Genomic DNA, 26418 nt, shown 5'->3' on the forward strand with positions numbered 1-26418 from the left:
AAATGATTACTTTTTTTCCTGAAAGTATAAGTGTTAAGATATTGTCTTAAAAATATACTGTTATAAGAGCCATGCAGTACAGCGTAGTAAGCTTCCATTTTATGAGCACTTCCACAGGATCCCAGAACATTCAAGGTCATTCAAGCACCAGGGAAAAATAGGTTCACATATAACTTAAAATCTGTTTCCAAACTTCCAGATGCTTGACTTTGCAAAGCTAAATTAAATTCTTTTAATGTCTTTTTGTATACAATACATTTTGGAGCAAATAACTGGATCAGAAAGGAGTTAATAACTACATCCCTGCAACTTGTTTGCTCCTAGGCACTCTTCACAAGTAACAGTGGAAGTAGTTTAGTTTAAATGTTTCTTTTTTCATTAGAGCATCTGGGACAGCTTATCCTATTACTCAAAGAAGCCCAGTATTAATGAACAATTTAATTGATAGAATAATCTGGCAAGCATTCAAAAATCTTGAAATTTGAATTAAATAATGTTTCCTTTATTAGCTGTCTTCTATTTTTAATACTTAAAGGATTAATTTTTCTCGGTTTTCCTCATAAACGTTAAAGCTTTACTTCCCTCTTGCTTTAAATGAAAACTGAGGTTCCCAAGTATCCTTAGCAGATGGACACTAAGAAAGCACCAAAAAACTGCGAGATAAAATAAAAAACAATGACAGGTCTTCATCAGTGGTAGACTAGCAAGCTTTTTAGACACAGTTTCAGCAATTAGCTGTTTCTCTGAGAGAAAACACAATAATAACAGGAGTCCTTGATGGACACTGATCCAGCACAGGTGGACCAATGAGCAAAATAAGGTTTTTACTAGACCCACATGTTCACCATGCTGTCCTCACTTTGCTCACCCTGGTATCTTAATGCAAGATAGGCTCTCGCAAGCTGAGCAAACTAAATCTACAGCTAGAATTTATGAAGATGGACCCTTATGTCACTGCAGGTATGCCAAAGAAGGGACAGCACCAAGGTCTGCCTACATATTAGCTTCAACAGATCTGATAGTGCTACTCCCTAGAAACACAGTAGGTCACTAGTTCAGCAAGTCCTTGCTTTTATGTTATCACCCATATCCAAACTAATTCATATCCTACAAAAAAGGTCTAATTAAAGACATTATATCTACCCACAAGTCATTCCCACAAGTCCACAGATCATCACAGTTGTCACAAAACTATACCTAGAGAGGTATGTTTTCCTTCAGTAAAGTCTGAATGACAGCTCTGTAAGTAGGTTATCATCTGGGACCAAAAAACTCTAGGAGGAAAAAAATCCTTGAAAAATATTCAAGAATATTTTTTGTTACTAATGTGATCAGGTGTTAGCTGGGTTATATTTACTACTGTAGAAGTTCCTGAACTGGTATCTTCATTTTAAAGGCAGTATGGCTAAATAAATGATTGTCTCTACTGCATTAGAAATAGGGTTCTATTTCTATTCTGCCAGAAATTACTTTCTGCCATCTCTGACAATCTATAAAATGGGAGACTGCTACTTGCCTGCCTCTTAAAATGAGAGAAGATGAGATCTTGATGAGTAGTAAAAGGGAGAAATGTGAATATAATTTTCTAATCTTCTGCCCTGTTCCAGTCTCCTGCTTATAATCCAACAAATATTTCCCAGGCCAAAATATATAAAAAGTATTTCTACTCATGTTTCATTATGCCCTGTGTGGACAGTTAGCTTTGTGTCTACATATATTTTAGCAAGAAGCCACCAGAAAACTACAGCTAATGTGTGTAAATGCACTGTGAAGGACTTAACAAGCTTTAAGAGTTTAAGATTTTAAGTAAGTCTGGTCTGGATGAGTTGACAAACAGAATCTTCTGATAATCAACACATGAGCTGCTCCAAATTGCGGAGAGTCTTCAAAGACCTCTTTAAGGAATAAATGAGGGAAAATTCATCTCAGTTATTTTTACTTTCTTGGAAATGGCTGAGAAGGGGTTTTTCCTCTTCCTTAAAATTTTCACACACAGAAAAAATAAACCTCAATTAGAGAAGTAAAAGGTCTGGCAAAGTTAAAAGCTGATATGAACAATGATTTATAAGAGAAATTATTACATAACCTTGATTACCTACAATTTGCTCAAGTGAAGATTATGGAAGATCTGTAAACTTTAAAGGTTAATAAACCTTCATCCTTCCCTTTTACCCCCCAAGTAAGTTCTGAATTAAGAGTATACATTAGGAGCAACAAATGGTTTAGAAAGTTAAAAACAATGATCACAACTTGTTTCTATGGAAGAGATTTTTTTTTTTGAGTAACACCTTCCTCTGGAAATCCTTAAACTGATTTCCATGGGAATATGGAGGATTAGATGACTGTTCAGGGTAAAACTGACAGAATTAGGTCCTATGAGATTTCCTGTGCTGTGCTGTTATCCCTGACGAGGTATAGGAGATCCACTATTAACGTTACTTAAAGCTAAACAGGATTTATCATTTAATATATACCTTAAGAAACACTACCATATTGGCATGGGGACAGAGAATATAACTTAAAACTATGCATTTTTCCACTGTCTAATTAATGTAAAACTTTTAACTTGATCCTTGTCAAAAGTATTGCTGTTCAATTTTATTTTCATACCAAAGGAAGTATAATTCTTTCCGTCACTGGAATATATTAAAATTATTGTCTCATACCGTAAACTTATTTATTTATAAGGGTTATCCTTTTAGTTTTAAGTAGGGTTTTCTTTTAGGGGGAGGGGAGGAGGATAAAACCATGGAACATATGATGGGGAAAAAATACGAAGAGGAAAGTTATACTGTGATTTATTTTGGGAAAAGCAATTATACCACCTTATTGTACACTGAAAATGAGACATTTGAGACACTGAACAACGTGAATTTCCCTAATACTTCACACCTGTAAAGAAATACCAAAAGAAATAACTTGATAACCCATCCACTATGAATATTTTCATTGTTCAGTAATTTGCATTTCCTTATAACTTACCCGCCTCTGGAATATGAATATATACATATTTCTCACTGAAATATTACAGCATTCAAAAGTTATTTAAAACGCTCTCTGTAAGATTCTTTAGGAGAACAAGTAAAGCATTGTAAGTGTACACCAAGAACATTGTAGAGACCTTTGAAACTATAACTGTTCTACCAAACTGTCTGTGCTTCCTGATTTCATTCATATTTCTTCATGTTTATGGTTAAAAGACAGAATAAAATACATGTTGCAACCAAGATATGTGCAAATAGTAAGTGTACAAACCTAGGTAACCTAAAATTCCTGCATTCTTGTATTTTCTCCCTTATTTTTCCTTTATGCTACTGCTTTTGTTTTGTTTTGGAATTTTTGTTGTCGTTGTCCAAATCAGTTTATTAGTCTTTGTGACTTATGCTTTTGTATCTCTGGGTGTAGCTAACGTAATGTGTTAAAACCTGCATAATCTATAACAACCTACTTAAACTACACTTAAATGTAAATCAGTGTTGAAGGGCAGCATTTCTGGAACTACTATGAACCAAAGGGCATTTATTACTTATAGCAGAGTTCAAGAGTATGACTGAAGAAGTGGAATATGTGTCTATGAGGAGCTAGCAGGACTGGCACATTTCATGGCAGACGTTTCTTCGATAAATGATGTGACAGCGAAGAAGCACAAAGATGCTCAAATCAGTTTTTCTTTTTGTTTCATTTCCTATATTCACCTTGTTCCAGCTCTGTTTTCCAAACAATTGAAATAATTATATCTAACTAAAGGAGATTAGTTTAATGCAGATATAAAACACAATGTATGTAATCACTTCCTCTTGCAAAAAAAGGGAAATCTTTGGAAAAACTGAAGAGTCAGTATTTAATCCAGCTAGTAATATAGGTAAAATATAGCCTATAATAACAAGCGTATGCCACCTGGTATGTGTTCAGAATCACTGTTACTGCATGCAAATCAGTCATTACCACATAAACACCCTCTTGAGTATGCAATTACCTCATTTGCATGGAAGAACTTGGGTCTCAAACATACACGGCAATTTTTTTTTTTTTTATGCAAACAGGATTTGTGCACCTGCTTGAATCTCTGACCTTCTTTAGAGACCTCTTCCTTTCTTTTTACAGCCCCTGCATTTATTGATTTTATTCTCACTGATCTTTATTTATACTCATATTTTAGATTTCTTTTTCTGGCTTTCATTTTTCTCTTCTTGTTTCTTTTTATTTTTTCTATTTCTTTTTTGTTTTCTATTTATTTTTGCAGCTCCTTTCTAAGAGCTCTGCCATCCACTGTAGCTTCTGCTGATTGCACTTCCCACTTTCCATTAAGCCTTGCTTGAAGCAAGTTGGATATCATGTGGCTGTTTCAGAGGTGCTGCAGATGCACTCTTTCTCTCTCAATCTATTTCTTACAAATACCAGCCTCAACTAGTCAGATCTCAGGCTATAAGAGCTCTTTCCCCAGGCTGCCATCCTCCCAAGATTTTTTCCATCTCCTACTGCCCTCTGAGGTATGTGATTCTCATGCCTTCTCCTGAGATCCACTGCCTTACAGAAGTGTCTGCTCTTCTCCAAAAGCTGCCCTCCTCCTCCACCCAATAGTCTTTATCGACAATATTCAGTTTTCTGGCACACAGCTTCTCAAATGGGGTCAACACAGAGGAAGGATCTGGTTTCAGGCTATTCACTCACGGAAATGAGAAGGAAGAATAGCCTGGATCAAAGACCTTGTGGAATCATCTACAAAACCCATATGGGGCTGAGAAACTGTCATGGTAGTAGCAACAATCAGTCACCAACCACCCATCTGTTTAACTGTGCACATAGAAGGTGCAGGTCTTGTTTTTGGACAATGAACGCTCTTTCCGCATCCCTTTGGACAAAGTCACCAAAACACGCATTAGGGTCATTGCTACCTTTACCCGGATCCACCTTTTCCTGTATAAGCTTGAGAACATTATGCCTATGCATAGAGAGGCCCTGACTGCACCAGTAAAGGTTTATCACAATTTTAGTGGGTTTTTTTTCGTAAGGTTAATTAATCTATTTCTGAGGCTGCAATACAAAGAAAAGCTAATAGTTGTTTTACTGACGTATATGTGTTTAGAGACTATCTTCAAAATTAACTTTGCTGGTTTTAACATTGCATTAAAAGTAGACTACAAGAATTTCCAGAAAAAACAGACCATGCTCCATCAAATCCATTTTTAAAGTAAGAAGCTTTTGATAAGAAAAAAATTGTTTAATAAACTTGACTTGCTTGTTAAATTAACTTTAATTTCAATAAACTTGATAGAAATTTTCAGTTTTAATTAAATCCCTAAATTTCATGTTTACAATTATGAGTGATTGTGCTTCTAATAAGCACGGAGCATTTAATTTTACTGTTGAAATACTGATATGATAAAGTACAATTTAAGCTATTTTGCACTTATTTGTAGTTCATTACCCTATGCAAAAGTATTTTAGGGACAGTTTGTTTAATTTAGTTTGAAAAAGAAAAGCATAGCAACAGATTGCAGATAGAATAATATTAGGCTTTTTCTGATTTTCTTTTTAAATGAGGGCCTGGAAAAGAAAAAGAAGCAATTATTTAGAAAACAGGTTTCCAGTCATAATGGCTGGCATAGACACCAGTGAATCAGAATGAAAAAAATAGTTCCAAGTTCCTTTCTAGGCTGGGTTGATGTGCATTGTTTTAATTTACTGTTCAAAGTATTTGTATCCTGACACGGAGCGCATCCGCTGTCCAGATCGAAGGTTTGCAAGACAAACCAAGCATACAATCACTTTCCTTCTTGACTGTGTATCAGTATCAGATTATTCCACTGAAATTCTTCCTCCAGTGTGGAATTTAGAGGAGTCAGAGCATTCCCACTAGTTGTTTCCCTTCCTTTGCTACTTCCCTAGTTCACAATGGTGGTAAAGTAAAACTAAGTTTTCTTTTAATGAGATGTCTGTTCTAAGCACAGGAGTGAAAAGCCTAAAGTGAACAGCCTACAGGTATGGGAAACTCACAGCATTTAGTAATTTATTTTAGGGTAAGTAAAAACCTTTGAAGAGAGCACAGTGGTTATGAGGGGAAGGAGGCAGCCAAATAACCTCAGCAAAGAGTAGGATAAGTTACATGAGGAAAGCAGAAACAAGGGAAGGGAAATCAACAACAGACGTCCAGCAAAAAGTACGGACAAGAAACAGATACATGTATTTGGGAATAAACAAGATAGAGCTACCACCCTGGCAAGATGAAGGATAAGTAAAAGGAAAAAAAGAACTTTGCAGAAGCAAGGCAGAAACTGGGGAGAAGTCAAGGTTCAAAAATGCAAGGGGAGTCACTAAACAGATGTTTATTATCTATAACTTATATGCATCTTTTTCTACACACCCATATCTTTGTGTATTGTCACTGATTATCAGTGTCCCTTGGATTGTACTTTGAAATATGTGGCCAGGAAAGGTACTGAAGTATTACTGAGAGGAGTGTATGTGCCACACCAGCTCTGTATGGCCCTGAACGTTTATATCGCAGTAGGCTCAGATCGCCCGCCAGCAGTGAGGTTTCCCAGACCCAGTGCTTTTACTGATATGCATATGGTATGGAGATACGGAAAAATTAAAGGAAATTAGTTCTGTTTTTACTTCTAATACTGATTAATAGGATATATTGAGACACATTTGTGTCTTTACGTCTCATTTCTTCTCATCTTCCTTTCCTCCCCAGTCAAACACCTTACCAACCACACAGGTCCCTCCAGAACAAATATTATTTTCGGTTTTCTTTTCTTCCTAATTTTAGCTTTATTTGCCCTTAGAGTACCTATTTTGAATGAGTACAGATTGATTAATATAAGAACGTGCCTTCCAGAAACAGTAAGAGAAATAAAACCAGTAAGATATTTAGGAGGAAACAAGAGTCAGAGTAGTTAGGACAGAAGTAGGGTTGGAGACATCTGACAGTGTATAAATCGTATGTACCATGCTCTAGAACTCAAACAGATGATTAACTCTGTAACTTAATAAAATGATTTGTATAATCCTGAAGTACTAAGCAGAGGTGGTGATAGGATAGCCTTGTGCATTTAGGCATTGAGAATACAAATCACCCCTTCCTTGTCATGTTTTCTTTTTCACCCTTTTTCCAAATAAAAAGATCAGTCAAATTTGGATAATAGGTCATCCAGGATGATTTAAGTGCATGTATCATGCTGATATTCTTTCCTACTACGACATAGATGCCTTGAATTAGCCAAGTCACTAGGTATGAAACTTTTTTTTTGTATGTCCCAGAGAAACAAGAACTGCCAACATATGCTGTGTTGTTCTGACCAAGCAAGCAAATTTAAGGACTTCTGAGAAAATACTTTATATAGGATAGCAATTTATTTATGGCAAAAACATAGAAGAAGGTTAATGATTAGGAAAAGTAATTATTAGAAAACAATATAAGGAAGGTCATCACCTTGAAGTTTGCAAGAGTATAAATTCATAGCCTTGGCCCACAATCCTTGGTCTATTACCTTTACAAATGTCTTAGGAATTCTTTTAAAGGATTTTTATCATGAATACCATTACAATGAAATTGTTCACTCTGCTGTAGTCAAGGTTGCATCAACAATTTTACTGTAACCCTTGGTATCGAGGGTTCATAACTCTATGGTAAATATGTACTCCAGACTGGAAGTTGGCATACCAAAGTTCAGTCATGTAAACACTAGTTTAAGTATGAAGAAATATATGTTTGTTCAGTTGCAAGTTTTGAAAGAAGAGGAGTTAGAATAAATATAATAATGTCAACATTATTTGGTACTTTTAAAACCAAAAGATAACTTAAACTTCAGTGGGTCTGTTTTCTGTGTTTTTTTCCTGTTTTTTAATGAAAATATGTTCATCATGATGTACTGTCTGTATTCTGAAAATTTTCAGAAGTACTGTGAGTATTCATACATGTCCATTCGTTTGTGTCAGCAAATATTTTGCAGTGATTTTTTGCATACAAATAAATGCCCATGTGTACAAATGTTATTTTGTCAAGGTTGAATACAGCAGCTTGAAGTCTCTATTGTATTGTTTGTTCAGCTATCCATGAAATAAGATGAATAACAGTAAGTAAAGGCAAAGATAAAGATGTAATTCTGTATAGAAGAAATAATGGCCTTTCAAAATGAATACTATTGTTTCGCCATATTGATCCTCACAGAGCTGCTCCACCTTCACCAGATAATAACCATACCATCTATCAAAATACAGATGAGAATTCAACATAAATAAAGTGACTAATTACCTTAAAAAGAATAAGATGTGGCCTTGAACACTCACCGAGTACAAGGAGTGGCTGACTTGACTGCAGTACAAGTCCTCCACTGGGCAGGAGGTGAAGATAAAGGGCCTGCTTCTATGCCATGCTCTTTGACAACTACTGTTAAGGGAATTTATATGTGGCAAAGGACATAATCTGCCAAATCAAAATGTATAATTCTGTCTCCAAAGAAATATGGGGCTTCACAATTATAACTTGGCTCCTTTCAATTTTATTTTATTCATAGTATAAGAGCAAAGAATATTTTAAGCACCTCACAAATGTAGAAGAAGAGACATTGCTTAGAGGTACTTTTAATTTAAGGCTACTTTGTAAGTTTCTGTGCAAAATACTGCATTAAACTAACTGTCCAAAAGTCACCAAAAAGAAATGCCACAAGACTTCCTTTCAGGTGGCAACACAGACAAAAGAAGTTGTAAAATACAAAGTTAAAAGGACACTGGCAGAATAAATGTCATATTTTTAAAGTGGATGTCATTTCCTTTGCTACTAATAACATTAGATTTATAAGGCTGAAAAAGGAAAAGGTAATTTAATTTTCACCATTCGTGTTGTCTGTTGGCAAAGGTCAGTTTCTTTGCAGTGCAGCCTCCATACCTGCATCTGATAGCATGTGAATCAGCTCACAGCCAGCCCCATCAAAATAAAGAAAGAAAGATGGCGCTAAAAAAAATTAATGATATAATTAATAAGTGATAGCAGAGCCACAGTTCTGTAAAGCACTGAACTTTGGAGTGATGCTAAGCAAACACTGATTACAGGACACATATCCATACCGAACGAGAACCAGTTATGCATTTAGTAATGACAAAATAACTCAAATTGCCAAATTTTCCATCTCAGCAGGGCTATTAAAGAAAAAGAACTCTTGCTTTTTCACACAGCAGCTGGAGGTCTCCAGATAGTTTTGAAACCCTGGATTAAGGACTATACATTCACTCTAGACTATCTGTTCCAGTTATAAGAAATACATCTGGGGCTGAAGGAAGTCTTGTTCCTAGCTGGCTAATTATTATTAGTAGTTTACTAGTGTTATTATGATGATGATGATGATGATGATGTAGGTGGCACTATCTTAATAAAAAAAAAAAAGAGATTACTTCCAGTGCTTAAGGAGTGTCCCAAGGACAGTAACTAACATCCATTATAGCAACCAACAAATGCCTCACATACCATTGTCCAGAATATCAAGCTACTATAGTATTAAACATTCCTTTCTCCACTGACAAATTAAGGCATTCACTACAAGGAGCAGGAAAGATGACAGCACGACAACAGAGTAGTGAGAGCTCTTGGCAGCAGGTGCACTTGGCTACAAAACGGAAAGCACAAACAAAGCAGACCAATGCTGCTGGAGTGCAGCGTGAGTACAGAAGTATTGCGCAGAGAGATCAAAGCTGTTTACAAATTGGTAGCAAAGCATAGCTAACTTGTCAGAATCAGAAGCAGCAGAACAGAGCAAATGCTAATACAGGAATACAGAAGCAGAGGCACTGCACCAACCAGGTGCCAAGCTAAAAGGGTGTGCTCTTAATACTTTCTTGACACTTGTATAGAGCATTAATACCTCTAGTAATAAATATCTCTACTATAGGACACTGTTGGAAACTTGCACATTCCTTTTTGGTTGAACAGACCCATAGATTAATACACTTAAAACATTATCAGAATTTTAGAACTTCATTAGATGTTATCAACCTTGTCCTTAGAATGATATACCAACAATCTGCTAGCTAGAAAAGGTTTCAAGAGGAGCAACGTGGATTCTAGAGGTGGAATCACATCAATAAATCCAAACAGAGTTTTATGAAGAAAACACTTAAAATTCCAAATAATATATATTTTTTTCTTAAGTTAATGAGCTTTCTTTTTATAGGTGGCTAGAAAATATTATTCAGGATAAAGAAGTAGATACCCAGGCTGATTGCTGGCTAGACTTAAAAACAACAGCAGGAGTGCTTCACTCCACAATACACATCACAGAGTTGTAATACTCTCTCTCTCTGCACATCCTTTATATAAAAACTTATCAACTTCCTGTGGGTTGCCAGTAACTGAAGATATTTTGACCTGTAGCAATGCTATAGAGTCACACAGGAGGGATGACAGGCTTTATGCCTTTAGCTGTTCAATAGGATTATCAAGGAATTCTGTGACTGTTCCCAGGGAGCTGGGGTTGAAGGACTCCTCTGGCAAGTGCTCTGACGTTAAATAGCATCTTAGCCCACACTTTACTTTAAACACAGTGGTAGAACACAAAAGGAAGGTGCCAAGGACATTTTCATGTCTTAGCCTGCCTGGCAAACAGCTAGCCATTATCAGGGTGCACCTGCCTATCCCCCAGCTCTGCGGATACGCGTGTCTGGCGCTGGGACAGGCTACCTTGTACAGCTCAGCTGCCAAGGACCCAGGCAGGCGAGCTGTCAGTAAACCTGGTAGGTCGGCTGTTGGAACTTTTCCAGCAATTTCAGGTTTTTCCAAAAGCCTATTAGTTTCAACTATCTAGAGAATGACACAAAAATAAAAGGTTTCCATGAATAACCTCTTGCCAAGTTAATGAATTTTGCTTAATGCTACCTGTTTACAGAGGTTAACAATAAGAGGTAGCCCACTATATCAGCAAATACAATATTTATCCTGTAATGACGTTGTTCCAGTCTTCCCAATACTTCAAAACCCTTTGAGTTAACGTGCAAAAACTGCTGTTTCAGGATCTGAAAATCTTGGTTACAAGGACAGCAGGGGAATAGGTTATACGCTCTGACTTCACTTACTCTTGAATAGAAAAAAAATACAAAAGAACAAAGGCCTTAGAACAATACCCTCCAAGCAGTGGCTTATAAAAGTGTATGCTTTGCCCATCCAGATAAAGAAAATATAACAAGCCTTTAAAAATACAATAATATTAATGTTTACATCCATACAGACACTCTCTTTTTCTAAACTGAGAGTGTAACTGCTGGTTACAGAACAGAAATCTGACTATAGCATAAATCACACCCATACATGGTCTCTATTTCCTGCTGTCATCAAAAGAAATTATTCTCTGAGATGCTGCCCTTATGTAGAGGTTTCAACAGGAAAGTCATATCTAAACAGAAAAGCAAAATACAGTGCTACTTTGCAAAACTAGTTGTTAATACGAAATTTTATCTAGATGCTAAGAGTTTATTGTGTCTATGTAACCAGAGGAACAGAATTTCACTACAGGCCAAGTTCTGCATTCAACAAAAATTAAGTTAAAGTATATATGGAAGTAAACTAAATACTATGGGAAAATAAATGTGTTTTAATTTATTATTTCTTTCATAGATCAATCAATTCATTTTACTCACAAGATGGAAGTTTCTTTTCATTGTCTCCCTTAGGCATCCTAACTCTTACGTATCAGACAACTGTTTTCTTTGAGGAACTGTTTTAGATAGTAAATAGCCTGCAGGTAATTGACAGGTCAATTGTATGGGAGCCCCTCAGAGGTTGAAAACATCCTTCTGTATTTGTAGTATCAATGCCTAGTTTATGCTTGCAAAGAAACAAAGAGTATCTTTCCTATTTAAATTAGAAATCTCATTTTGGATCAATTATGCAAATACTTTGAGCGCTGAGCATGGACTGGCATTGTCCAGAATAAGAAATGGAACACACTTAACTTGATTTATTAGGTTCTTGTAATAGTTGTACTTACTGGAACAGACAGAGTCTATGCAACTTGAGGCTGTAAATTCAGTTATGAAAATTTATACTAAAAGTATGAAGAAAATGACATGCATTAATTATTGTATTACATGAGACAGTCTCCAGATATTAATAATTTTCCATCTGTTTACTTAGGCTCTTAGAATTTTCATCATGAATATACCAGAGAATCAACTCTCCAGTTTTGCTATGAGAATTTATATAAAGAGTGGGTTCTCAAGGGAATTCTCAGATATTAATAATGAGAACTTGGCAAGCATAGCTACTACCACAGTTTGGTAAATTAAATACATATAGAGTTGTTTTCAAAAAGAAATACAAAATGAAAAGCTATGTGCAAAGTTATATGATGCACTGCATGCAAAGTATGAGTCATTATTTTAAAAAAAAAAAAAGGCCTTAGACCAAAAAGTATAGGCTATTACTAGCCTTACCATCTTTACAGATATAGTACATAGTGCAGTAAACACAGGTAGCTTTCACTAGCACAAACTCCTTTGATTAAACACAGGAGAAAAAAGAGTCATATATATATATAGTTAACCTCATCATACATTCAGAAGTCCAAATTTCCCAAGTCTTTTCTAAAAACGCTTTTCTATGTGATATATCTCTAATCACTGTTAATTGCTGTGCATGCTCTTTTGCACACAGCCTTTTTCCCTCCTAAACTTTTATTAGATTCTTTCTAGACTCCTTTTGATTTTCATCAGAAATTAAAAGAAAAAAATTCTCTTGCTTTCTGTTGTTTCACTATACACTATGTGTTGATTCATATAAAAGATTTCAGAAATAAGTTTAATTCCAGTCCCGAAAGGTAAATGTCTTTTAGGCACATAATTATCTTTTGAGGATGTGGGCTGTAAGAACCCTAATTTCCATCAAAAAAAAAAGTAACTTGGGCACTTAGGAATCAAGAGAACTTTGGTTAAAGTTCTTAAGTTTTTTGAAATTAGGTTTATTCTTGAGACTGGAGATTCATCTGACCAAATTTATCTGTCTAAACCATCTAGATTCTCTCTCTTGTCATCATAGACTGATAGCTACATATGCAGGGCAATTCATCCCAGCTGTCTTTATTACCTAGCTTATGATCAAGAAAACTTAATCTGGGGTTGCCCCATTCTCCTGATAGAATATAAAGTGAATATCGATGGCTTTGGATTTAAGAGCTAACCCTTAAAGTGAGACAAATCCTACTTTTTATCACTTACATTCATTGTTCGAACATGAATAGTATAAAAAAGTTATATCTGTAAATCTTTCATACTTGAGCTGAAGGTTAATTATATATAAGCTGATTAACAATAAGACTTAGAGGATATATTTCAACTACTTCTTTGGGAAAACAATAACAGAAAAGGTTGGTAAATGAAATAATTCAAATTTATCTCTGAGCATAAATACTTCGGATTGTTTACAGTGGGATGTGTCGCCACTATGGACATTATTTCTACCCCACAAGGAAAAGGTTTCTTCTGTTTTGTATACTTATTCATAAGGGCATAGTCTCTTAAATTGTCATCCCCTTCTGTGGATACACTGAGAATTAACTGCAAAAATAATATAGCACACTGCCTTATTTACTTTTTTTAGTAAACCAAATAAAAACTGCAAAAAATTTATCTTTTTCATGTACCCAAGGCCATAGCATAACATTAGATAGGATCTTACGCCACTCTTAAATAACTCATGCTTCTTTCTTAATACTAAAAATAATGCCGTGTGTTGAGGTTTTATGCAAAGCAGGTCAGAATTTCTGTGGCTTTCTTGTGGGAAAACCGCGTTTGTGAGATAAATATTAGCTAAAAAAATTTTTGATCAGAAATACCATCAGATTGGTTTTTCTATATTAAATATGCATTATTTATGTATAGTATGCATATATACGTACTGTGTATATACGTATATATATGTATAAATGGGCATATACATGCTTGGGCTAAGCATATGAAATTTATATCAAAACAATTTCCCACTGGAAAATGGAATTTTGGCAAAATATATACTTTCTTGTTAACACATTAACTTGGGTAAAAAATGCAGCAATTTCTTTTCCTTTGTGATTTTATTTGCTGAAAAATTAGTTTTTTGCAACCACTATCTCTCACATATCAAATGATGTCATATTCAAAATATGCAATTCTAAAATTCAGTTAATTCCATCCAGCGATAAAGTAAAATCACATTCACTTTTAAAGTAATGTATTTTAAGACACTTTAGCATACTATGATATGGTTGTTTGTGTCATGAGAAAAATTGGATTTGATGAAGGTCCTTGCATCTCCTATTTTACAATATGCACAGATATGATCTTAAAGATAAGAAGAATGCTGCTGTAACAATGTTACTGAAGTGTACGTTTCTGAGATGTACATTTGGTACAGATTTAAGAGTGGATAGATTTATTGATCATTTATGCCATGAGTTGTATTAATCTGAGCAAATGTAGATGGCTGTAACGTACAATTACATCCAAGCGAGTCACCCTGAATTCCTTTTGTATTTGACAAAAAGCAATAGGCACTTTCAGAGGGCAATTCATGTCCTCTTAAAAACAGAGACAATATCTACATTTGCTCAGATGAATCACATTCTGTAAGTGCATCTTTCTCTCCACAGACCCTATAGATGTTGCAGGTAACTAGCTTCAATGAAAGTTTAAAGTGAAGTGAAATGAATCCCACAACCCTAGCATTTAAAATGCTGTCTAGTCAGGTTGCCTCTTCCTTCTCCAGAGTGTGGGGAGCATAGGAATTAGGCAACCGGGTCCCGCTGTGGCAGCCCCTCGCCTGGGAGGCAGCAGATCCCTAACACCATACTCCTTGCCTGAGCTTCTCTTTCTCCTTCCTTCCTTCCTCCCTCCCTTCTTAAAAACAGAGACAATATCTACATTTGCTCAGATGAATCACATTCTGTAAGTGCATCTTTCTCTCCACAGACCCTATAGATGTTGCAGGTAACTAGCTTCAATGAAAGTTTAAAGTGAAGTGAAATGAATCCCACAACCCTAGCATTTAAAATGCTGTCTAGCCAGGTTGCCTCTTCCTTCTCCAGAGTGTGGGGAGCATAGGAATTAGGCAACCGGGTCCCGCTGTGGCAGCCCCTCGCCTGGGAGGCAGCAGATCCCTAACACCATATTCCTTGCCTGAGCTTCTCTTTCTCCTTCCTTCCTTCCTCCCTCCCTTCTTACTTTTTCCTCCCTCTGATGACTTGGCTATCTTTTCCAATTGTCATAATAGATTCTTCTTTTAGTTATAACTAATATAGTTCTTGGAAGTATTCGAGTTTGTATAGATAGTATTTCAAATTAAGCACACTGCATTATATTTTACTATCAACCACACACCTAGTTTCCTTAGAAAATACTTAGAATGCATAGGTACATATTTGGTAATCAAAACTAAAATATAAATGAATAGTTGCAAATGAGTATTTTCATTACTATCAAAATAGCTACTATAAAAGTATTTAATACCACACAGCTTTTCAGGAAAGAATTTAGAAATATTTTGGATAGATTCTATACCTTCTAGTGATAAGAGAAATCACATTCTTATTCATAACTTCCATAGGATTGGCCACATTTAACATAAAAACAGATTCGGGGGTCCCTTTGTACGTGCAGTTTTTAAAGACCACTTTCTGATTCGTGGTTTTTGGTTTTGTCTATCATATCCTTCATGAGCTTTCTAACCAGTCTATAGCTTTACACTGCTCTAACACCACATTTTCTTCTTTGACAAGAATCTCGACAAATATCTCAACAAAAGTCTAGGTGAGTATCTAATCAGTATAATTATGTTTTCTCACTTCGAGTTCAAAGCAGCACCACTCATTATTAACACAAACGACAGAAACTAATCTGCAATGGCTTCAAGGAGGACGAATAGAATGCAATGGCAGATTTGAAGATATTTGACAGTCAGAAAATTCTATTCTTCTAGGAGGAATTTATTTTTATTTTATGTAGCTATGTTTCCTATATATAGCAAGTAGAATTTCAAATATATTAACATTATTTTGGCTTTTTTGCAAGCTAATGGTGCTTTACAAGTTTGGTAAATCCTTCAGAAAATTTCACCATTACCTTTCAACTCCAAGCCAAAACTTTTTTCAAAGACAAGGATTTAGAAAAGAAACCTGATAGATGTTAAATAGCAAATAGAAAACTTCCTATAATAGAATCTGATACAATTACTGTACTAGTGATTGAATAACCTATCCATTTACTCTTTTAAGGGATAAAATAGAAAGAAAGGAATTTTCCAAGCTGAACACTTTCAGATATTAAATGACGTATATTAAGCTGAGATCTGTCCTTCCAGGCTCCAAAATGTTCTATAGCAAATGCTCCATCTCATTCATATTTAAATTATATGGGTTCATAACAACCACTGAGGAATCAAAATTAACTTCTTATTTAATGTCTGCAAATTACTTGTTACATTACTGTCCTTAAATCTACTAAGTCAGATCAGCATGAGTCCAAAAGACAAGCAATTTACTATACCAAACTTTTAAGTGAAAATATGATTCATACATTGACTTCATACAGTTTATCGAACATTTCCAAGTTTGTTATTATATAACATTTCCTTTGAAGTAGCAAAGCTGCATACACATTATGCTATTCTCCAGGCAGAATGTGAACAAATATAAAGAAGAAGATGGCATTTCTCCAAAAAGCCTATAAAACTTTTGCTTGTGCTGAGAGGTTTAGGACTAAAACACAGACTTTATACAGCCTTGTACAAAAACAAGAGGTTGAGAGTGGCATTTGACACACCACATTTTATAATGTAATACACTGCATCTAAAAAATAGGATAGGAAAAATTAAATCTGTAAAAGAAAATAAACAAATTTACCAATGACAAATTTTTCTTTTTGATAACCAGATACCAAATCCTTATATATTTATATTTATATGTTTATTTATAGATTTCTATGTACTTATTTTTATACTTTTATAATTTAAAAGAATTTGTTTATTCATGGTTTTCTCTCCTGCTTTTTTCTGATGTAATTCTATGCTCAATTAAAAAAAAGAGAGAGAGAGAGAGAGAGGAAGATGGAGTATATAGCTCTGGTTTTAAAGTTATATAGTGAGCAATTGGACTATTATGTCTGATTCCAAAAGTAATGAAGGTTATTTTCAACTGATGTAAGTTGTTTCATATCCATAGGACTTCATGAGTCCTTTCAGCTTATCTGGGGTCAATTATTTCTTTCTAAAAATAAGTTTTCATACTTCTTAGTACAGATGCCAATGTATATGTTTTTTCTCTGAAGTTCCATTACTTTAGAAAGACATGTCAGTGACACTGTCTAGTCCAGGATATAATTCAGGACTTCAATAACTTCATATATCTGAGGTGATATGGATATATAGTAAAATTTCTTCAGGGATAAAGCTATAAAGAAATATACAAAAATAGGAGAAATGGAATTCTTTTTCACCCATGTAACTATACATATTTAGGAGGCTTCTGCTGCCTCTCAAAATGATCTTTCTGTTTAATACCCCATTTGCTTGGTGATGGGCAAGAGGACTTTACCATCATAGAAAAGGATAGTCAATCCTACACCTGCTGAATATTTGAGAAATAATTCCAAAGGTCTGGTATAGGGAAAAATACATTTTTAAACTCACTTGATCTTTGTTGCCAAATACACTTTCTATAAGCTTCTGTGAAACAACCATCTTTACACTTTTAGACTATGAAGCACTTTAAGGAGGTACAACAATGTTATATCTATACTTTAGAGATTTACAGAAGTGTACTGATACTATTTAAATTCACCATATGTTTCTTTCAGAGTGTTACAAGTCAGTTTAACTGATCAGGTAAATTTGAAAGACAGGATGTTTCTTAGCAGTGTGTCCATTCCTTTAGATGTTACTTCTGATTCATCAGTAAAAGTTTACTTCCTTCTTAGAGTTCTTTAATTAGCCATGCTTTAGCAAAATACAAATGATAGAAAGCCAAAAGCACACTAGTCAGCTTCAGTCCAAGAGAGAAGCCATGGATGAAACGACTAGGAATTTAGATTCAGGAAAAGTCTTTCAGTTGGATTTAAGAATAAGGACTGTTTTGTTAAGAGTAAACTTTGACATAGAAAAGGAGGTTTACAGACAAGGAAGATAGATAAGGAAAAAGTTTGGAAGAACAGAGAATAATTGATTAAGGATAAGGCAGAGTAAGACAATGTAAAAGATGCAGGAGTTTGAAGGATTAGATGATACACAAGTTTAATGTAGAAAATACAATTTAATACAGTGAGAGTACAAAGCTCACACTGATTTATTGTACTTGAAAAGACAAGATAAGAGAGAAAGAAGTTATTTTTCTTCATTTTTAGTGTGACTGTGTTCATAGGATTATGCACAACAGTCTCTAACCATCTCTGAAGGACCAATGTGATTATATTCAGGAATACTGGAAGGACAAACGAGAGGGTGAGATCTGCAGAAGTGATGTAGTAGTGGCAACACCCTCTGTTCTTACTAGGATGTTGACACATGGCTGAAGTGTATCACTTCACTTTCACTAGTGACAGCTTTTCATTGTTGCAAAAACTGAGGTAAAAAAATGAACTACAAAAGATGGAATAAATAAACAAATAAAAGCAATAAATAAGTGAAACTGAAAGAAAGACTAAGAGATCTGATGACACTGGTTGGTTTATTTCTGGAGGCACCTTCTTATGTGGGGGAGCAGAGAGAGGTTATTGCCCTCTCTAGAAAAAGTAAAGATTGCCTATTCCTCCTGAAAAGCTGGAATTTCTAGTCTTTGGAACCAATCATCACTGGTAGCAGATCCAACTGGATGACTTCTTGACTGATAGAAGGTGATATGCCAGAGAAAAGAAGTTTTATTATTTGTTATTTATTATTTATTTATGATTTATTATTTAGCATCTAGTATTCTGAGAGAATAAGGCAGGTTCAAACCAAGTTGTAATATCTTGTAATTAGGAAAGGCTTAGAGCCCAAACTAACAAGTAACTACTGCGACTCAATTGAGAAGTGATAACTTGTCAAGCTCCCAGAATTCAATTATGTGGCTTACAATCTCCAGTAAAGGAAAAGATGTACAGTGATTAGGTAAAAATCCACTGAGTATTAGCTTGTTTAATTAACCTCTTCTGTTTCTGCATTCTCCTTAATAAGCATTTTATTTAAATTATTCACTAAGGAAAGATCAGTTCTTAATTTTATATGCAATGAATGTTAAGCTAACATTTGAGCAAGTGAGGATTCAAAAACCTCTCCAGATCTGCACAGAAACGATAAAAATAAATGTAAAATATATTATTCAAAACTGTTCTTCAAATACGTAAGTTAGACAAGTACATACCAGTCTGCATTTGAGTGTTTTGGTTTGGTTTGGTTTGGAGTAGGAAACTCCGTGGCAGAAACAGTCATTTCATTAAAATAAAAAATGGTATGGCCTTACTATTTCCTCATGCCCATTTTTACCCCTCTCCATTTCTAATGATCTCATCTAAATGCCATTTTTTCTCTAATCATCTTTCTGCCATGGGAGAGCTTAAAAACATATGGGCACCTTCTGTTTGGAAGCAAAACCAAATACTCGGCTTTTTGTGAAGAGCTGGTGGATAGCATGCCTTAGTATACTTCAAACATATATATTTTAAGGGCCACATACCTGCACTGAGGAGAAGTACAATTTTATCTCCATTGGAGAGACCTGGATTAAGCACACCTTTCCATTCTCTTCAATGGATACTGGAAGTTCTCTTTAATGACAGCCCAGGTTTTGAAAGAAAATTACAAAGCAGGCCTTCATTCTTATGAATCTTTATGCTTTCAAATTACCCATATAAATTCTGTAACTAACTGTGGAAAATAAAAGGAGATCATTATATTCACTAAATGAGTAAACAGGTAAGAATTTATATAGGTAATATCTTTTATTTTGGTCAGAGGCACGAGATATTAGAGAGAAATACATAGTTTTAGTTTGATCCTTGAGCAGCACGGACATTACTGAAGTCCTTAGCCAAACCAGATAAAGATCATCAGAAACACAGCTTCCTGAACTTCAGGTATGGGATATAATTTTTTGACCTTGATTTGTAGAAAATTAAAAATTCCACCACACATACTTCCTCTTCCACGAGGAGAGGAGGTAAAAACAAACATGATGTGACTCACTACTACCCATGTTGCTTCACATAACTAGTGATCATGTGGTAATAACTATGATGTAGAAATCTTTGTAGAACAGAAAATCATAGCAAGGTCTCCTTTCTATGATCAGCTAGTAGAACAGAACTGCCATTTATCTGTCTTTAGAGTCAGTTTCCTCTCATACAGATCCTTGAGACACTGCAATCCTAGGCTGTCAAATCTAATGCATTTAGTATTTTTCAGTACAGAATAAGAAACTGTCATTTTCAACCTTTGACTGCTTTCCATTACAGATATTATATTTCATAATATATCTTACGCATATATAGTTAATATCATACCAATTGCCTCTGTATGTTTACCTAAGCTAAATAAAGCAAAAAGAAGGGTGTATATGGTTTGTCAGTGTATGCTATTGCATATATGCTGTAAATGCCCCAAGTCAAAAACACTACTATAAATAGGACATAAATTTTGATGTAAAAATAAAATAATTCCAATAAATACAGTTTATTCAATAAATTCTTTAGTAGCTTAGTTATATTTTTACTGGGCTTTGTTATTAAAGAACCAAAACCTGGTAGCCGGAATAAATTTAATGCAGAAATCAGTATTTGGTATTAAGTATGCTAAAAAACTTCATTGGGTTGCTTTTTATATAACTAAGAGTATTCAGACCAAATGAGCTAAAGTTACTGTGTTCTTTCTCCATATTATATGGCTCAGAGCCAAATACTCTAATAATAACAGGGAATGACAAGAACTGTCTGTCTTTACAAAGATGGAGTCAGACCTCTGACTCCTCTTTCCCTCTTCAATGCCTCAACACAGTATCAAAAAAAGGACTAACAGACCATTTGCTGTTTCTTCATTTCTTGATCTCTTGACAGCTACCTGTTATTTCGTTTAAATACATGAAGAGAAGGAAGAGAGTGGATTTGTGTGTTGTATAGTCACTGAATTCATCAATATAATCAACACAACTGAACTCTTTAAACCAATGTTTACTGAAGCTGCGAGTGGTCTCCTTGGCTGAGGAAGGAATGGGACTTCTTTTCCAGAACCTAGTGCATGCTAATGACACCTCCTGATACGACATAGAAGTATGTGATTTCCCCTTCCTCTTTTCTTGCCCATCTTCTCACATCTTGTAAAAGAAAGCCAGCAAATGGGATGAAATAAAGTGAGGATTATGTCAAGGACTATATTTTTCTATGATTCCAAAGCTTGAAATCTGTTCAAAGAATTAGGGTAGGTGAGGTTGTTTCAGCTGTCTGTTTTTTACCGCAGTTTCTGGGTGCTTGTTGCCTTGTTAAAGACAAAGCTCCATGAGTCATGGGATTACACGAAAATGGCCTTTAATACATTTTTAACATTCCTCTCAACTGTGGAGAAAATGTGGAAAAATTAATAAATTAAAACAATAATAGGGGAATAAAAAGAAACAAAATGCATTAAAATATTCCAATTAAAAAAAATCATAGCATCTTTGCAGACTAACATGATATCTAAATGCTTGGCACTGACCTTATGTGAGCACAAGGAGGAAACCCCCTGAAAGGGTAATTTTGTAAAAAGCTATACTTTGTGGTAGTAAGGAGAAACTAGACTCAGTAGCAGAATGGAGACAAAAGTCGTTCCTATGCCACAAATTTATTCTTACAAGTGGAAATGACCAAATTTATAACAGCAGTCTTACTATTGCGCCAAATACCATCAGGCAAAAGGAGTTAAAGTTACTAATAACTCCTAAAAAGTTGTTGTCAGGCAGTATAACTGGTATAAAACTTAAGAAGGAAATTCAAACCTTAGAAGTTCAATTTTAAGCTGTTCACTTTTGCAATGGGTATTCAGTAAAACCTTGTTAAAGCAACATGAGAGCCTCCCTTTAATTAGAAAAAACATACAGAAATAATAAACCTGGACTGCAGCAAATAAATAAAAAAGAGCTCTTGTTCTAAACAGGAGACCAGAGAGATCATGTCTGAAGCAAAGGAAAGCTAGTAGCTGGCCACAGATTAGTGAAACTGAAACGTTCTGTGATAAGAATCGTCAAGGAAGGCAGCAGGAAAGCAAAAGATAAGGTTAGAAAAAATAATGCTAATATGTTCCAGAAAAAGAGCCAAGAGGTAGAGCACAGCAAACTATGAACAAAGCAAACAAATAAATCTGCTATTTGGTTCCTACTATATTCAGGGAAACAATAGGATATATATAGTTCTGCTAATCACAAAAAAAAAGAGTTGATAGCAATATCAGTTTGTCTTCCTAATGAAAATGAACTAACACAAATCTGACAAATCACTAAACATGTAGGTCCCAGTGAGAAATGAAGCACAGAACAGAAAATGAAAATCAACAAGTCAAAATTTTCAAGACAAAATTTTCCAGTTTTCCACAGTTAGAGAAAAACATAAAAGATCAACATTACAGGCAAGGATAGAGAACTAGGGAAAGCATATTTTTGCATATTTTAATATAAAAATAGCCATTCTTAAGACTGAAGATCACATGACTTACTAATTACTAAATCTGCTAGTATGCTAAATGTACTATTTATTCACTCCTGTGATATTTATGATTCTTAATGTCGCTCTAGTTTGTTCCAGTTCAGAATACTGGATTCAATCTCAGGATATGTGAGTAGGATATCTTTCCATAAAAAAGCAAATCAGATTGTTTTGCAAGGAAAAGGACATTCTTGGTGAGAACTTAACCCTTTAGAAACCAACAGTCAAAAGAAAGAACAGGGACACAACCTGAACAAACAGTATGGTTTCCTAGGTAATGCCATGAAATATTGACTACACACAACCTTAAGAAAATAGGCTATATGCTTCTTTTCTCTTTATGTGACTGTCTTACTGATGTGTTGAAAAACTGTTCTCCAGAGAATATAATAGGTATATCTTTCAGTATGCAACCTCTACGTAAGCTACTGGTTTAGCTGTTAAATGTCTTATATGAGTGTTATAGGTTGTAGTTTGATTCCAAAGCATTTTGGCAAAAAATCGAATGAGTGAAAAAAAGAATGTGCAAAAAAGACTGTTCATTTGTATTACTCTATGCCTTTGGGAACTGTGATTAGATTAATGTAGCTACTTGTTTAAAAACAGAACACCTAGCTACACCTGGAAGTTGAAGAGGTCACGACAATAACCTGCTTCCTATTTCCTGCATCTCTATTACCTTTCATGAGGGAATAGCTGTAATTTGGAATAAGAATGCATGAAGGTTTGATAAAATAAGGCAAATTATCTTTTCTTTGCTGCAAGTATTCAACCACATTAACCTCACTTCCTGGGTCTTCAGGTGTTCTACTTTCTATGCCACTTTTGACTCTTTCTTTTTCCCTCTCTCAGCGGCTTGAATGACCTCTAAAAACCATCAAAATCAAAAACTGTGATAGGAAATACTCAAATTGGAAAATGAACTAAATATATAATTATATTTATGCATGTATGTTCTTTTTCTTTCTGCTTTGTATCTCTATTGAAATTTAATGAAATACTGATGCTAGTGAAGTGTGGATAATTTCTTAAAAAGGAATATTCTGAAGTGATCCATCAAAGTGTTTCATTTTTAATTGCTTCCAATGTTTTCTCAGAATACCTAGTAGTGCCGTTTTCCAGAACAAAAAAAGATTGGGAAATGGGCACAATTATGACTAAACACTTCATCACAAATGATTCTGGTTCCATTGTACTTTTTTTATGGATAATAAGCATAAAGATGAAAACCATGCAGCAAAAGTAGAAATAGGCAGTTTATCATCGCAAAATTGATGTGCATAGCAGCATAATACTCACTGGCCATCTCACTTGCCCTTCATGTGGACCATGAAAAAATTATCTGTTGCATGCTAAATTCCTCAGCCACACAGTACTCTGACTTATAGGTGCCTAACATTGGGTATTTCTGCATAATATATGGATCACATTTCATTGAACACTGAACACCAATGAACACGGAACCATATACTAAGATGGAAACACTTGGTGTTATGTGTTATTAGCATCAAGATTCACTTTGGTTTCTATTGTATTTCCAAAGTTTCTACCCTTGTTTCTATACAATATTAGCTGTATATAACGTAGATATCTTTCAAATTAATCCTGTTTTACAGACAAAGTTGTTGCAGATACTGGTAAAAGGACCCTATTTTTGGAACGGATGGGTTGTGTGATTTATTTACTGTATCATCTTTGCCAAAATGCACAGAAATTGGGATGAACTAAAGTTTGTGCATCAAAACTAATTTCTGCTGGTGCATTTAAGCCATAATTTTTGCCTTTTATATATAAATATAATTTAATTCTGTAACTATATTTTATAGCTTTAGCTTCAGAAGTATGTGCTTAGAAGTCACTTTTATGACAAACACCCCAAAAAACTGAAGAGGAGAGGCTACGGACAGGTAAAAAAGAGAGTTACCCAGCTAGCAAGCAGAATAAAAAATCTCAGCGTGTAATTACTGTACAACATAGTGAGTCTAATAAGGCGGCTGAGGTTGAGTCCGGTAGGACTGCCAACATATAAGACCATTTTCTACTAGACCAGTTCCATAATGTATTCAAGTATTGCTATTTGACTGTTCCACCAAAAATACTGGGTATAAGAATATTTTATCAAAATTATAATGGGCACATAATACGTGAATTGTAGTTGTGTTTCATATTAATCAACTGTTCAATATTCTCTCAGTTGATTAAATATTTTTTCTGGTTCCTCCCTACTTACTACCACACTAATTTGCAAGAAAGTATAGAGTCATCAGCTAGTGTTTTATGAAGACCAGCTAAGAAGGCATAATTTTCAATCATGTGAAAGGCACCCCCAATTTGCACAATACCTGATAGTGCTCAGTGTGCCTTTCAAAACCATGGCACAATGACCAGGCTTTTATTCCACATGGTAGCTTCTGATTTCTGACGACAAATTTTACTTTTACAGCTAACGAGGTGAAAGATGACTGAATCAACTGACTGAAAGCAACCCTTCCTCTTTCCCTAACCCTAGGAGCTAATTTGTGACTACCTCTAATCAGGCAGAAGCATAATAAACACTAAACTTTAGCAGACAAACTTGTTTAACCTCAAGACATAAAGTCTACACATAATAACTGAAGAAGACATCTTTCTCCCTGATAATACATGAAGACATAGAATTTGTATTACATGCTGCTTGTGATTAATAACTTTTTGTGACTATTTTTTAAACATTTCATAGCAGAAAAGCCTGCACAAAATAAATTTTAAGAATTCATTTTGGTAGCCCATTTAGTGACACAGTGACACAATGGAAAATATATAGAATCACTGAATCACAGAATGGTCGAGGTTAGAAAGCACCTCTGAAGATTATCTAGTCCAACCACCCTGCTCCAGCAGGGTCGCCTGCCCAGAGCACATTGCCCAGGACCATATCTAGATGGCTTTTGAGTATCTCCAAGGGTGGAGACTCTACCACCTCTCTGGGCAACCTGCTCTAGTGCTCTATCACTCCCAAAGTAAAAAAGTTTTTTCTTAGGTTTAGACTGAACTTCCTGAGTTTCAGTTTATGCCCATCACCTCTCAACCATTTTACTGGGCACCACCAAAAAGAGGCTGGCTCTGTCTTCTTTACATCTTCCCTTCAGATATTTATACGCATTGATAAGATCGCCCCTGAGCCTTTTCTTCTCCAGGCTAAACAGTCCCTTTTTTCATATGAGAGATACTCTAATCCTGTAACCATCTTAATATCCCTTCCCTGGACTCACTCCAGTAGCTCCCTCTCTGTCTTGTATTGTAAAGACGAGAACTCCTCCCTCAATCTGCTGGCAATCCTCTACCTAATGCAGCCCAGGATACCACTGGCCGCCTTTGCCAAGAGGGCACGTTGCTGGCTCATGATCAGCCTGCAGTCCACCAGAACCCCCAGGTCCTTTTCTGCAAAGCTGCTCTCCAGCAGGTCAGCCTCCAGCACACACTGGTGCATGGATTTATTCTTCCCCAGGTGCAAGACTTGGCATTTCCCTTTGTTGGAGTTTGTCAGGTTCCTCTCTGCCCATTTCTCCAGGCTGTCGAGGTCCCTCCAAATGGCAGCACAACTCTCTCATGTATCAGCCACTCTTCACTCTTCCCAGTTTTGTATCATCAGCAGACTTGCCAAGGGTACACTCTGTCCCATCATCCAGTCATGAATGAAAAAGTTCAACAGTACTGGACCCAATATTGACCTCTGAAGGACACCACCATTGGCTGTCCTCCGACTAGACTTTGTG

At 35.3% G+C, this 26418-nt stretch overlaps 1 protein-coding gene across 6 annotated transcripts in view; it reads right to left on the bottom strand.

Moving 5' to 3' along the window:
• Window positions 1-26418, bottom strand: part of GPC5 (glypican 5) — a 720327-nt gene that overhangs the window by 268493 nt on the left and 425416 nt on the right. The window lies entirely within an intron of this gene.

This window comes from Dromaius novaehollandiae, chromosome 1 (assembly GCF_036370855.1).
Source record: "Dromaius novaehollandiae isolate bDroNov1 chromosome 1, bDroNov1.hap1, whole genome shotgun sequence".
Classification (NCBI taxonomy): Eukaryota; Metazoa; Chordata; class Aves; order Casuariiformes; family Dromaiidae; genus Dromaius; species Dromaius novaehollandiae.